Raw genomic sequence first — 13,968 nt, 5'->3', positions numbered from 1 at the left:
AAGTTTGTGAGTAAAAGTGTAATGATGATGGGTAAGTAGGGAAAGTGGGGGAAAAAGTTGATGTGAAAAGTGTAATGATGATGTATTTTTAATAAGTTGGAGTTACGAAACAGGACACTTAAAAAGGAACGGAAGGAGTAGTATCTAAATTTTTTTCCAAATTCTTCAGAATAGAGGATGTTTTCCATGTTAAGAGAGGTAAAAAGAGTGAGATTTAATAATAATAAAAAATTGGAGAACAACATATTAAAGACTGAATATTTTGAGTTAATTGTGCAAAACAAACATGCTTCAGTTTAATACTATATTGAGCAGTTCTCTCACTGATTTGATTTATTTCTCGGTTGGCCGATAAGAAGGAATTCTGCTAATAAGTGTGTTGCTTCCTCAATTAAACCTATCCCAACACTAGAGCTCAATCCAACTCTTGCCTCCAAATTCACCTGAAAAATTTAGCCTCTTTTAGCATTCGTATCAGCCGATTGTAGAACATTGCAAGTCATATCATTAACTTTACCACATTGTAGTATTGGAGACAAAATACCTGTTTAGACCAACACATTGTGGCAAATTCACCCATCACTGGTATAACATGCTTTTGCTCGGCAACATTGTGTTTGACTATTTGCCATTGACTTGTTCTTCCTTTGCTCCCCTACTGTTCCACCCAAAAAAAATTGTGTTACACAGCGCAAGTGAGCAGAAGTCTTGGCGCTTGACAAGTGTTACGTGATTCTATGCAAGGGGTAAAAAATCAGATCGAACGGAAATAAGAAAAAACTTTTGCCTTCCTCCTCCTTTGTCCCCTGAAATTCTACTTTCCATGATCCAATACAGCCTTAGATAACAGTAATCTATCGACTAATAACTGTCATATGAAAAAACATTTTCATTTGATTTTAGAAACATTAGAGAAGTATTTTTGACCCAGTTGGTCATTATCTAGTACCATACCAGATTGAAATGACTAACTAACAGATTCATTGGGATTGAAGTGAAACTTTGGTGGTAGAACGAAAAATGCTAACCAAGAATGTGCAAGGACACCACGGTGTTGTTCGGATGAGCTAGAGTCTCGATTGCCCGTCACAAAAGCTGTGCAGGAGGTTGAGAAGTCATTGTTCCCTCCTTGAATTCTGGTACAAAAAATGGGTATTTTAGTTTATTTTATACTTGTCAACATCTAAGTCAGAAGTATTCTGCTGCAATCAAGAAAGGCACAAGGCAATGCAAAGAATCCCCCATATGAATAATTTCATGATTACTAAAGGCAACTAAGTTAACCATATTGCCACAAATAAGGAATACCAATCTACATCAATTCATTTCCATTTTGCAAGACTTAAAACAAGATATGCTCCAACATTAATGACCTGTAGATAACATAGATTAAATAATCCAGTCTTGGCATTCTCACTACACGAAATCTTATTTGCAAAAGTTACTTTCCTCTAGAACTCACAATAGGGCCATAGCCACTCCACCACAAACCGACTTGTTCGAGAAATCTTTTTTCTTCAAATAAGTTTCAAATTGCAGGATCCATTTAATGAATTTCAAGTAAGAAAACTTTAAAGAAGAAAAATATAACAATGATCAAGAGCATAGCCTTGAGAGTTTTCCAAGGAGAGTAGCAAATTCCATCTTTTTTAAAACCATTTGAAAAACAAAGCAGCACATTTGGTAGACAGGTGTAAGTTAAAAAGTACAACCAATAAGTTGGATTCTATATGTTATATGCAGAGGCTTTAACTTAAGTTTGGTATCTGCAGAGGCTTGAACTTAAATTTGAACATCACATAATCTATAACTTCTTTATAGAAGACCAATTTCCTTGACTTGAAGCCTCAGGTGTACTACCCAACTTGAACTCTTCATGCTTTCGAGTTAAAAATTACCTGCTCGAATGACCATATCCCGAAAGGATATATTTGGTCATTTGAGCAGGTAAATTTAAACTCAGAAACTGGGAGAAGCCAAGTTGGATACCAATCAATTTGAAAAAAAAACCACGGTATTGAAACGACTGATTGAATTTCTGTAGACAAAACAAGCAACTATTATCTAATATGGACATGGGAGATGACAAGACCGGAATCAGGCCCTAAGGGTTTGCAAATTATTACTATCGTATAGTCTGTCTGCTAATTTTAAGGTATTGATATCCACTGAAAGACAAAATATGAACTTCATCCGTTTGATTTGAAGGTCACAAAAGGTTGAGAATCTCACATTTATGATGCTATTTTGACATAGCAAGCTCCACTCCAGAAACAGCACTAAAAACTGCACATGTATTTGAGAAAAGGAAAACTTATTAGTCAATCCACTAACTAACCTATACCCACAAGCCCAGATTCAAGCAAACTTCATTAGGAATGCAGGGGAAAAAATGCACAAGTATTTGGCCAGAAAACTAAATCCCCCAATACAAGCACCCCATAGCCTAAACATGAGCCGAAACAAAATCAAATTCTTAAGAATTGATCACACAAAATAGGAACTAACAAACATGCACTAGGACAAACTTAAGGAAAAATTAAAATAAAATTATGCAATAGCACTAACCAGTCAAACATTAACAAACAAGCACCTGCAAGATCAAATTGAAGCAAAATGCACAAGAAAGAAGAAGATCCATAGCATACCGGAAATAGCCGGTGTGAGGGCTCCTCGCATAACCATACAAGCCCCAATCAAAGCTAGTACAAGCAAACATTTTTGCAACACTAAAGTATACAAAAGTCCCAAGCAGGGTCTAACCTGCCAAACCCATATTCAAAAGAGATTAACCAGACCCACATACGCACCATGCAAATGCGACAAATAACGAAATTGACACAGCAAACAAAAAATCGAAATCTTAATTGTGTTTTTTTTTTTTTTTTGAATCCAATCTAAAAAACCGGTGGGCTTTCACAAAAAACAAAACCCCAAACCAAATCGGCATAAATAAGTTAAAATCAAAACGCAGAAGGGGACAATACGAATCGGCATCAGCAATATTCAGCACATTGAAGAAGGAGAAACTGAACATCACAACTTACACTACATGGTGTTCTCCTTCCCGATACAGCAAACAAAACAAAATATAGAACATTCAAAGGAATCAGGCAACAAAAAACCAAATATCAACCATCCATGAAATACGAATTACCTGAACCGTTGAACTCATTCAGATTGATGTGGACAAAATTCGAGAGGCAAACGGCGAGAAATCGACAAGCAGTAGTTGGCAAAATCCGCAACGCAAACGGCGAAAATCCGCCAAACAGCAGTTGCCAAAATCTCTCTCTGTAACAAAGCTTCCCTCTCTCTCTTTTCTCGCATTATATACAGTATACATAGCTCTGCCAAACACAAATGTTCACCCTTTTTGCCACGTAACCCAGTAAGACCCAACAAACACACACGTAGCCCAGTAAGTCCAAGAAGTGAAATTCCTATTTCACCCAACTAAAAAACCACAGGAAGCCAACAATAAAAGGGCAAAATTATCCATAAAGTGGCAAGCGAAACCGGTTCTTCTTATAGAGGAGGAGGATTTGTCATAGCATCATGCCTTACTCTTTACAACAATAGCAATCTCTATTTATTAGAGCACTCAAAAGAGATATATAAGATAATCAATTAAAAAAAATAGAACAACGCGTTGGAAAATTTGTGAATGAATTTGGAAAATTTTGAGACAACCGAACAGACCCACTTTGGTTCATTGAATCTGGACGAAGCACTTTTAAAGTCCAACGGTTATGGATGGCTAATGCCTCCATGATGTGAGATTTATGGCACATAATTCATTCTAGTGGTTACGGGGATTTAATTCCCCTGTGCAACTCAAAGGTCGTCCTTTGTGTATATATTGGAGCATCCCATTTCTTTGTTTTGTACGTTTAACACCAATTTCGAATTCCATACATCAAAGTTCCGAGTTTCGTTCTTTGTGTGAGAGAGAGGCAAACGCAAGTTCAGTTCGCCAAGGCTGTTCACAGTGGTGTTACGTAGGTAGTGGTCCTAACCGGATAAATCCTGATCATATTGTAATCTTCCTAACAAAATACTTAGAAAGTTACAATAACAATGAACTATATATGGTCATACTTGTGCAAGGTTTAGCGGGTTGGCAAGAATTTGTTTGTGCTAGAGATTAGAAAAGATCGAGGGGATTGTCCTTCACTGATCTTGTTAAAATCAATGTCGACAGGGCTCTGGAATTGCGTAACACCATGGGTGGAATTGGGATTGTTGCTGTTAGACTTGTCCTACATCGCTCATTTAAGCCACCTAAACTTGATTAATATATTTAGAGACTACTCGACCTATTGCCAATTGGTTTTAGGATGGAATCCTTCAAGAAATCTAACATGGTATTAGTGCTAGGTCTTGGGTGGCCTCACCTCTCGTGAGAAAGTCTCTGTCATCTTCGTCGCCTGAGTCAATCAGTCAGCTCTTGGTCTCTTGGTTTGTCACCTCCACGTGCATCCGGGCTGCATGTGATGGGGAGTGTTAGACTTGTCCTACATCGCTCATTTAAGCCACCTAAGTTTCGTTAATATATTCTAGAGGTTACTCCACTTATTATCAATTGGTTTTAGATTGGAACCTTTTAAAAAATGTAACAGTTGCAAAGGGATACAGATGGTAATGTGCTTGGGGCAACTGTGGAATCATTCAAAGGATCTTTTTTCTGCTCGAATTACTGAAGCCATGGGTTTTCGACGCGCTTCGGAAACAGCTTCGAATTGGAATTACACTCGGGTCATTATAGAAGGGGACGCACTGCAAGCGGTTCATGCTCTCAACCAATTGAATGTCTTCAACTTGCTTCTTTATTCTCTTTTTGTTCGTTTTCTCATGTAAAACGTGATTATAAAATGGTAGCCTATTCTGCGGCTAAGCATTCTTTGTCTGATGTTATAGTGATATGTTGACGGGGTGACTATCCCCAATGGCAATCATCTCTAGAGTTTAGGGCTCCGTTCAGTTGCCAGAAAAGTATAGGAAATGATGGGAAAATCAATTTTTTCATAACTTTTTGTAGTGTTCAGCTGGCAGGAAAATAGTGGGAAACATGTTTTTAAGTTTTCCTGCAAGATTTACTTTCTTACAAAAGTGATCTGGCCAAAAGCATAGGATTTTGCATTGCGGGAAAAGTTTTCTCCATTGTGGGGCCAAAATAATTGGCGGGTAAAAAAAAAAGTGAATGACGCCAATATAAAAAAAGTACAAATTAGGTTTTTCGAAAGACACTTTGAGATTTACGTGAGCAACAATAATTTCGACTGCTAGGTTGCTTTCTGAGATAATTGTTGTGGAAAAAGATTGGTAGTTTAATTTTTTTTTGGAAGTATTTATTTATCTTATCATTAGTCTTCAATTTTGTTCTGTACTAACTAATTTTTAGTGAGTTTTTGCATCGGCAACTAATCAAGCACGGTTGTTTAATATTTATTTATTTAGTTATCATCTACTTATTTTTAAAACTTCATTTGTACGGTTGATTATCAGAGACTTTCAATTTAAATGGGGGATTTGCATGACCATTCAGAATATAGCAAATTGAATACGGAATTGCAAGTCGATTTTTTCATTTCATGTTAAGGTTTTGCATTAGATAAAATACATTTTTCATATGTGTTAATTTTTGAAATATGATAGCCTATTATTTAGCTCTCAAAGTTACTTTTATTTAAAATTAGCCATGGGAATAAAAATAAAGAAGTTTCTTATAAGTGTCTTTTCCCGGCAAATGAACCACTAAACTTTAGTTTTCCTGCAAAAAAAAAATTTGTCAAATGAACACTCGCAGGAAAACATACTCCCTACGTCCCATAATATTTGTCCGGTCAGTAAAATAGAGATGTAAAAATAATACAATTTTTGCAAGAAAAAATCAATTTTTTTTCAACAATTCATTAGATATCGATGAGTTATTTTAATTTATGAAAAAAGTTTGAATTTTTTCTTGAAAGAAGTGCATTATTTTTGAGTTTTCGTTTTGCGGACCGGACAAACAATTTGGGACGGAGGGAGTATTTCTTTTTCCTTTACTTCTCTTTACTCAACTTTTCATGAGAATAACTTTCCGATACAACATTCCTGACAACTGAATGGAGCCTGGAGGATATTAGGGCTTTCGGCTCGTCATCCCGGTAATAAAACTTCTTCTTCCCGAGGATTAAATAAGAGGGATGTGATTTTGGCACTTCACTTTTTGTTTTGTTTTTTCACATGATTAAGCCCTATTTCAGTTTCGGAAAAAATGAACTTTTAGAAAAAGAAGGTAATTTCAAGCTTAAATATCATGTATTTACGCAAATAATTTTCCTACCAATATAGATCTTATTTGATAAATCTCATTGAGATCTTTTAAATGGTGCAAAAAAATTAAAAAATTATTTTTCATTTTCATTATATTTAAGCTTGAAATTACATTCTTTTTAAAAAAAGAAGGTTTAAAAAAAAAGCAGAACATGACCTAAGAGCATCTCCAGCCTTGACCCATTTTAAGACTCAAATTTAAAAATGGGGTAAAAATCACAAAAATCTCTCTCCAATCTTTGACCTAAACCCTTTCCCATTTTGGGTTTTACCCATTTTTTTGCCCAAATCTGAAACAACTTTTGCCTTGACCCATTTCTCCAACGGCTAGTTAGAGAGAGAGAGAGAGAGAGAGAGAGAGAGAAAGAGGGAGATGTGTAAAATTTGGGTTTAATGGTTGGAGATGTGTCTACCCAAAATAAGTTTTTACCCAAAATTTGACTCAAATTTGAGGAAAAATATGGGTGAAGGCTGGAGATGCTCTAAGACACAAAATGAAATGTCAATGACTAAAACTAGAATGTTAAAATCAATTCCCTAAATAAATAAAAATGAACTACGGTCTTTGCTATTGGATCTCAAGAATTTGGTAGAATTAAAATTAAACATGTTTCTCTTCGACGCGGTCGGAGTTGGATCCGGCATCCCCCACCAACTCCGGCGACGAGGTTCCACCCCTCCCTCAAACATCTTTCTCTTTGACGCCGTCGGAGTTAGGTCCAGAACGACGAAGTCTTTCCCGCAACTTGGAGTCTATTCAGACGACAAAGCAACAGAGATGACAAAGCAACATGCAGAGCTACCGAGACCGCCACTCGATGGTGAAAATCGAATAGGAGGTTCTTTTTTCTCTCTGTTTTAGTGTTCTGTTCTCCTCTCTCTTTGTGGATTGTTGGGGTCTCTGGCTTTCTCTTACTTAACTGGTTACTATTTCAGAATTGAGAATAAATTCTTTACATCGCACCACGTTGCAAAATAGTGGTCCCAATCAATAGTACATGTCGACGTGGTGCAATATAATTGATTCGGAGGAAACAAATGTTTACACCGGCGGCGTAAGTAAAGAATTTAATCTCGAATTGAGAATTTTATTTCGTGTTCCGCTTTCCCTATGTTATTTGTGTCTCTACAAGATCAGTTAGGTTCTTGGGTATCTGGTATCTCACATGTGTTGGCAGTTTTCTCGTAAGCAGAAAAGATCTGGATTAACCCGGTCGATGAGGCAGTCCTCTAGAGTGATCTCCAGATCTAGTGTTCCACTATGAGTTACATCTACCCAAACAACAAAAGAAAAACGGCCCAAGAACAAATAACCCAATGGAGAGTGAATATAGTTTTCAGTTTCTCCCAAACTAAAACATAATCTAACAGCAAATCCTTCTAAGCAGGCACACAGGTTTAGCGACTTTACCATTACCGGTGGGAGCCAAACTGTCGTAGTATTCTGCCCAACACCTTCCAAACACAGGGAGGGTTCTCTCTGCTCTTTGCTAGCGCTCGCAATATCTGTGGTATTCAAGCAACCAATCAGCTGAGTAATAGTGTCTACACGTAACACCGCCAATGTAGTGCATTTCTTGTCTTTTTCTGTTTGGTTGATTCATAGAATGCAGATACGAGTTCGGTTATCTGGGTTTGAGCAGGACTCAGACAAATTTGTTGAGCTTCAAAATGTATTTAAACTGGCGTATTTAAGTAACACTCTCTTAACCAATTGGGGCTAGCTCAGTTAGCCATGACTGTCGCATCTCATTAGAAGATTAGGAGTTCGAGTTTTCTTACCTATGTGTGGGTATTTGGGTTATTTCTTCTCTTAATGGGGCTTGTAGTTGAGCTGGGCTGTAGTGTTTGATGGGCTTATTTATCCCGTTGATTCAGTTGTTGGACGTGGTTATCTCGTGGACTCTTATACAATGGATGTAGTATCCCGTGATTAATATTTGTCTTCGTACATGATGTAATGATCACTCCTACAGATTGGCAAAAATAAAACAAAAAAAAAATTAAACTCTCTTGACCACGGGTGTCTAGTTAGTCAATTATGCGTTGAGCTTGACTTGGTTATTTCGTGGACTCTCATACAATGGATGTAGCATCCCGTGATTTATACTTTGTCTTCATACATGATGTAATGATATCTCCTACAGATTGGCAAAAAAAAAAAAAGTTAAACTCTCTTGACCACGGGTGTCTAGTTTAGTCAATTATGCGTCGAGCTTGACTGAATTTATGTGAAGGCATATCAAAACCACAATCTACGATAATTCAGGTGTCTGAGCTAGCTTATGCGTAGCATGACTAGTTTAGGAGACAAATCTTACCGTTGACAAGTAGGGGCCCTGATTGATTAAAGCCAATAAAAAGTTCTGTATGGACTAACTCCAAAAAAATTTATAGCACATGTTAGGTTTTAAATTTGAGAACCAGCCAACCCCTTTGGGGTCATATTCACAACCACAAAATTGTATCTAACTAAAGAGCTCACTCACCAACCTAGTAACTAGTTGACTGTGGCATTGTTTTATTTTCCTACATTCCTATTTCCTACTTTATGTGTTTTCTCTTTTCCATGCAAATTTCTTATTCAACAAGAAGTCTAAATTTACTGAAAAGAAATCTCAAGACCCCAGTTATCTTTTTACCTTTGACTAAAGTAGGAGACATTTATTTACCAAAAAAAAAGTATGAGACATTTTATGTTGCTGAGGTCTTTAAATTTTTAATTGCAGTATGTTCTACCAATGTTACCAAACTCACGTTCGAATTGTTTCTGTGTTCTTGTAAATTTATAAGTCTGAAACTTATTTCTGTATTTTTTATTTTTCATAACTTTTTGTTTAGCTTTTCATCGTAATTTTTGGGTTTTATCGTTCGCATTGAAAAAGTATAAAAATATGGACGGATGTTGAAAAAATTAAAATAAGACGGCACTTTAAACCAATAAAACAGCTGTTTGATACTATTGAACTTTGTTTGTACTTTCAGTCACTGTTTTATAATTTTTAGACTCCTCTCATTGAGACAGATGATTAATCCGGAAAATATCAATCGAATCTAACAAAAAATCATAAAAGACGAACAAAACACATAAAACGAATTTTGTTTTTAAATTTACAAGAATGGAGATATTTACATGATCCTTATACCTAGTTAAGTCACGTTTAAAAAAACAATCAACCACCTTCATTTTCCATGCAGTACGTTATTGAGGAAAAAGTGTGAAAAAATACAGAGTTACAAATCACAATTGGTGTATGAAGTCATCGTGCTTGAGCATCCGCCTCAGACGCTCTACATGTTGGACCAATTTACACCTCAAATAACTACTTTATTACTTTAGCTATATATCCACTTTTAAAATATCTACTGCATCAAGCTCTTTACTCTCATTCTCTTCTCAATTAAATATTCAAACTCACCCAAACAAACACGGCCAAATGTCTACTGGAAGGCCACCCGGAGGAGACGACATCACCTAGACTTGGGACGAGATCAACCAAACAAGGCGGCGATCGAGCAGCGTCATACTGAAAAATGTCATTAGCATTGTGTGGTCCTTTTACTAGAAAAATGTCATTGACACCTTATCACAAACACCTTGTAGGCAGAACATAATCATACAAAATCATACAGAGGGAATGGTAAAATCATACAAGTACCTACTAGATATACACACCAACACATACATGCTTTTCATCACCAATTTCACACAATATCAAAACAAACAAAAAAATGTATAGGGAGATGGAGAGAAAGATGAGATTCAAGAATGGAAGAGAGAGAATGAATAAGGATCAGTTGTGGCTATATGTTCCATTTTGGAGCCAAATGCTGCTCCAGATTGGGCGGGAGGAAGGACGTGAGTGAACAGTTCCTCGTGTGTTTCAACAAGGAACTGTAGCTCTGGCAATTTCAACGAGGCTGATAACGATGTTTTTTTGGGGGTTATCTTGGGATTGGCTCGCTACTCTAGTGCAGAAGAGGAAGTAAAGAGGGAAATGTGGATGCTGTTACGAATTAACCTCGACCGGTCCTTAGCCTAGAGAAATTCATTAATTGGTGTATGACTTCATCGTGCTTACGAAGTAACCCTTACGTATTGATGGGGTTTTTTTGTCTCGGACACCGCTTTTAAAATGCTCGAATGACGCTACCGTATTTGATTATCACATTTTGAGTGCAATTCTATAAAATGATTAGTGGTCAAAGTGAGTAATTGCTCAGTGCCATGTGATGTGCTCCAGAGTCCTTTAATTAACAGCACACATTCACGCGAAATTCATATGCTTTTTCCAAATGGATGGAACCCATATACCTAGCGGTGAATCATATGTGAATGTGTGGTATCAACGGCAACCCCAGACTCATATGGCATGTTGTTAATTAACATAATACGGAGTATTAGGTCATATTATGTTGCCATATTTTCTAAGTTTTATTATTCTGTTTATAGTTTAGACAGATTATTATTTATGTTTCCTAGTTATTCTAGGTTTCCTTATTATGCATATTTCCCTATTATGCGTCTTGCAGCCTATATAAAGGCGTGGGGTCACGTGCCTCTGTGTGTGTGTGTGTGTGTCGAATATGTGCAAGTAAGCAACACTTGGTATAGTGGTAAAGTGTTGGCTTTGTGAATAAGTGTGTGTGTTCGAGTCTCCCTCGAGTTTTTTTTTTTCTTTTCAAAATCCTGGCATTAGAAAATAGTGCACACCTTAGAGAAAAAACATAAATTTATCCTCCCATAGCCGGAACCAAGGTTTTCCCTACTAATCCAATGTCTCCGATCATTTGTGTAGTATTCAATATGAACCCACATATTGCTTTTGTACACTTTTGGTCACTGAAACTTGTACTCGTAGAGTTAATAATAGGAAAATAGATCATGGACATGTGATAATTTTGTTTTAACACATATATATAGTCAAGGTACACAAGTTTGCCCAAGTAGGTAGTTATTAAAATATATATATACTTTAAAATTGTTACTTTATCATGAATGCTAAATTTTTTTTTTTGGGTGTGAATATGCTTAATGGTAACTCATATATTACGGTTGCCAAAAAAATTAGTGCCCACACTATATCAAATTTCTGGGTCCTCCACTGGGGGTATGCTTTATTTTGGTAAGTAGCGAAAGATGAGTCATTGGATGTACTGACGATGATGATCAAGTGGGTTCATGAGAGAAATCCAATAGGATCAACTGCTCAGGGGCTGACACTGATGGGCTATCAAACCAAACACATGTAAATAGAGTTTTCCAAGATTCCACTGGATTTAAGTGATCCACTCTTGCCAGAAAATTGAAGAAGGTGATCTAGTCTCTCGGGCCGTTACCACTGTGCGGAATTGTAAGATTTTGAGACATCATGTGACGGTGCTCATGCGGTATCGAAGTGCACCGAGTAATTTTTCGGCGAATCTACCATGTTCGGTATGAATTTAGTACTGTTGTGAGATTCTTTGTTTCTGAACCTTTTCCCCATTCCTTGAGCGTACGTTACGCAATCTTCAGTTGACCGGCAAAGCATAGAAACAGATTCCATTAATAACCCGTGAAATTACTACTAGAATACAATATCCGATGACTGACTAAATTAGAGTATGAAATGGTGAAGGCTACGCAACCGCGGAAAACAGTTTTATATGGTAACTGACAGGATATTTTCTCTCAAACAAATCCTCAGTTTCCAAAAAATTGTCTATTTGTTTGACCTCATATGAACAAAGAAATGGACCATGTATGTATTTAGGTATTAGTACATTTTGTCTAATTTAATATGGATCAGGTATATAATTCTACAAAGTGTGTAATACACAGTTGGGAGCTGTTTCTTTTTAGCACTGGACGCCGAGCAAAGCATGAACGCGCTTGTAGGCACTTGTTGACTGAATTGCGGACGTGTCAAGACTCGTTGCGCCTAACGTTGAAGGGTTGAATACCGTGAATCTAACTTCTAACTAAAGCGATTGCGTGTCACTTAAAAGGGAAAGTCACGAGATGGTTCGGAGGTTGCCACCATGGAGTGGATTTAACAATTTCCTAACCACGTAGGAAAAGAAAGAACAAAAGTGATGGTATAAACTAATCAAACTCCATTGAAACGGGTTAAAAGAGTTGATCCAAGAGCGGAACTAGAAACTGATTCTGCCCTCGGCTAACCCAAAATTTATATATGAATCAAAATGCCGACCAATGTTCATCAAAACATTACAACATTTCGCAGCATTGGAATGTGGTGAATTGAGACCTCCTACATGCATTGTAATTTTAACCTAAAGAGTAAGATTGTAAGAAAACTAACATTTTAAACCAATTTGAGCACATTAATCAGTGCTCTGCATCAACTAAATCAGTAAAAATCTAAGCACACAAATCAAACACCAATGCTTTGCGTTTAACAAATCTAAGCACACTCTGCATTTAATAATATAAGAACAAATTTAAGCATACTCCCCACAAATGGCTGCAAACAGGAAAGAGAAGAAGTTTTGTTGGGCTTTCCCCAGCTCACCGACGAGGAAAGAGAAGAAGTTGGGTTATTAAAGAGAAAATTGAGCTGGGCTAAAATTAATTGGGCTACAAACCTACTTACGATCCTTTTTTTTTGGGTTCATGTGAACTTCACCTGGGCTACAGCCCACTGTAGCCTCTTGTATGTTCCGCCCTTGAGTTGATCGATTACAAGAAAATAAAAGTGGTAAACTTAGCTGAAAAGAAGTTTGATTATTGGATAAGCGTTGGGTTTTGATTGGTGCATGACTCGTTCTTCATCTTTAATTCTTGTACTATTTAACAGTCATGGGGGTGTGGGTTAATTTCTTGGACGTTGACTCATGTCCCATGTCTTGGCTAATAATTTTCTACCTTGGCAGTTAATGTCCATAACTGCAATTCACATTTGAAAATGAAAACCTAACTGCAGCTCGTGGGCCATTTCTCCTTTATCGGAACAAATTCGATATGCCCAGGTCCATTATTTAGGACCCCACGTGGAATTGAGTGATTTTTCAGTGTCGAGCGGGTATATCCTACGTGGTATCCGCTCGGCGCATCCGAGCCGTCCAATACACTTTTAGACGGCTTGGATTGAAACCTTTTCTCTCCTCTTACCCTATCACTTTCTCTCTCATTTTTCTCTCTCCAAATCTGAGTCGTTCAAACAAGTAATGGACAGCTCGGATGCGCGAGCTGGCACCACGTGGTACCCGCTCGGCACTTGAAAAATTTTCCGTTGGAATTGCAATCTGCTTTTCTGATCAGCAAGGTCAAGGTGACCTTCTAAGCAAGTTAAAAAAAAAAAAAGGTGAGCTTCTAAGCATTTTCCACTCACTCGTAGACTTGGGGTCCCTCACAACGGAAATGATGAAAGATTCCTTAAACCCAAAGACAAGCAAGCGATGAAGCATTTTCCTTCCCCTTTTCCTTTGGCCGGTAAAGATTCTAATTTTTACCATTGAAAAGTTTGTTAAAGTGGGTAGAATCTATTCTTCCAATTTCCTATGGGTAAATGACCAAAATCACCCCGAGATTTTTGAAAGTTATAGATTGCCCCCATCATGTTTGGAAAACCACAAAATACCCCGTCTCAGAACAAATTACTCTACTGTCGTTTTGTGGCTGCTAGAAAGTTCGATGGAATC

General features: G+C 37.2%; 1 protein-coding gene and 1 long non-coding RNA gene across 5 annotated transcripts in view; one reads left to right on the top strand and one right to left on the bottom strand.

Moving 5' to 3' along the window:
- LOC131316779 (putative calcium-transporting ATPase 13, plasma membrane-type) overlaps positions 1-13,968 on the top strand; it is a 116,960-nt gene that overhangs the window by 31,590 nt on the left and 71,402 nt on the right. The gene's annotated exons all lie outside the window — the stretch shown is intronic.
- On the bottom strand, positions 225-3,191 carry LOC131316800 (uncharacterized). Of its 4 annotated transcripts, none has more exons than XR_009197282.1 (5): positions 3,158-3,191; positions 2,233-2,763; positions 1,029-1,136; positions 545-658; positions 225-443 (listed from the first exon to the last, which is right to left on the bottom strand). It is a non-coding gene; the product is annotated as an uncharacterized LOC131316800 (long non-coding RNA). The 4 variants fall into 4 exon arrangements; XR_009197284.1 differs by having other exon boundaries at positions 2,233-2,286; XR_009197283.1 differs by lacking the exon at positions 3,158-3,191 and having other exon boundaries at positions 2,233-2,286; positions 2,649-3,140.

This window comes from Rhododendron vialii, chromosome 2a, assembly GCF_030253575.1.
Source record: "Rhododendron vialii isolate Sample 1 chromosome 2a, ASM3025357v1".
Lineage (NCBI taxonomy): Eukaryota > Viridiplantae > Streptophyta > Magnoliopsida > Ericales > Ericaceae > Rhododendron > Rhododendron vialii.
The sequence above is the reverse complement of the archived record's forward strand: the minus strand, read 5'-3'. Positions and strand labels throughout refer to the sequence as shown.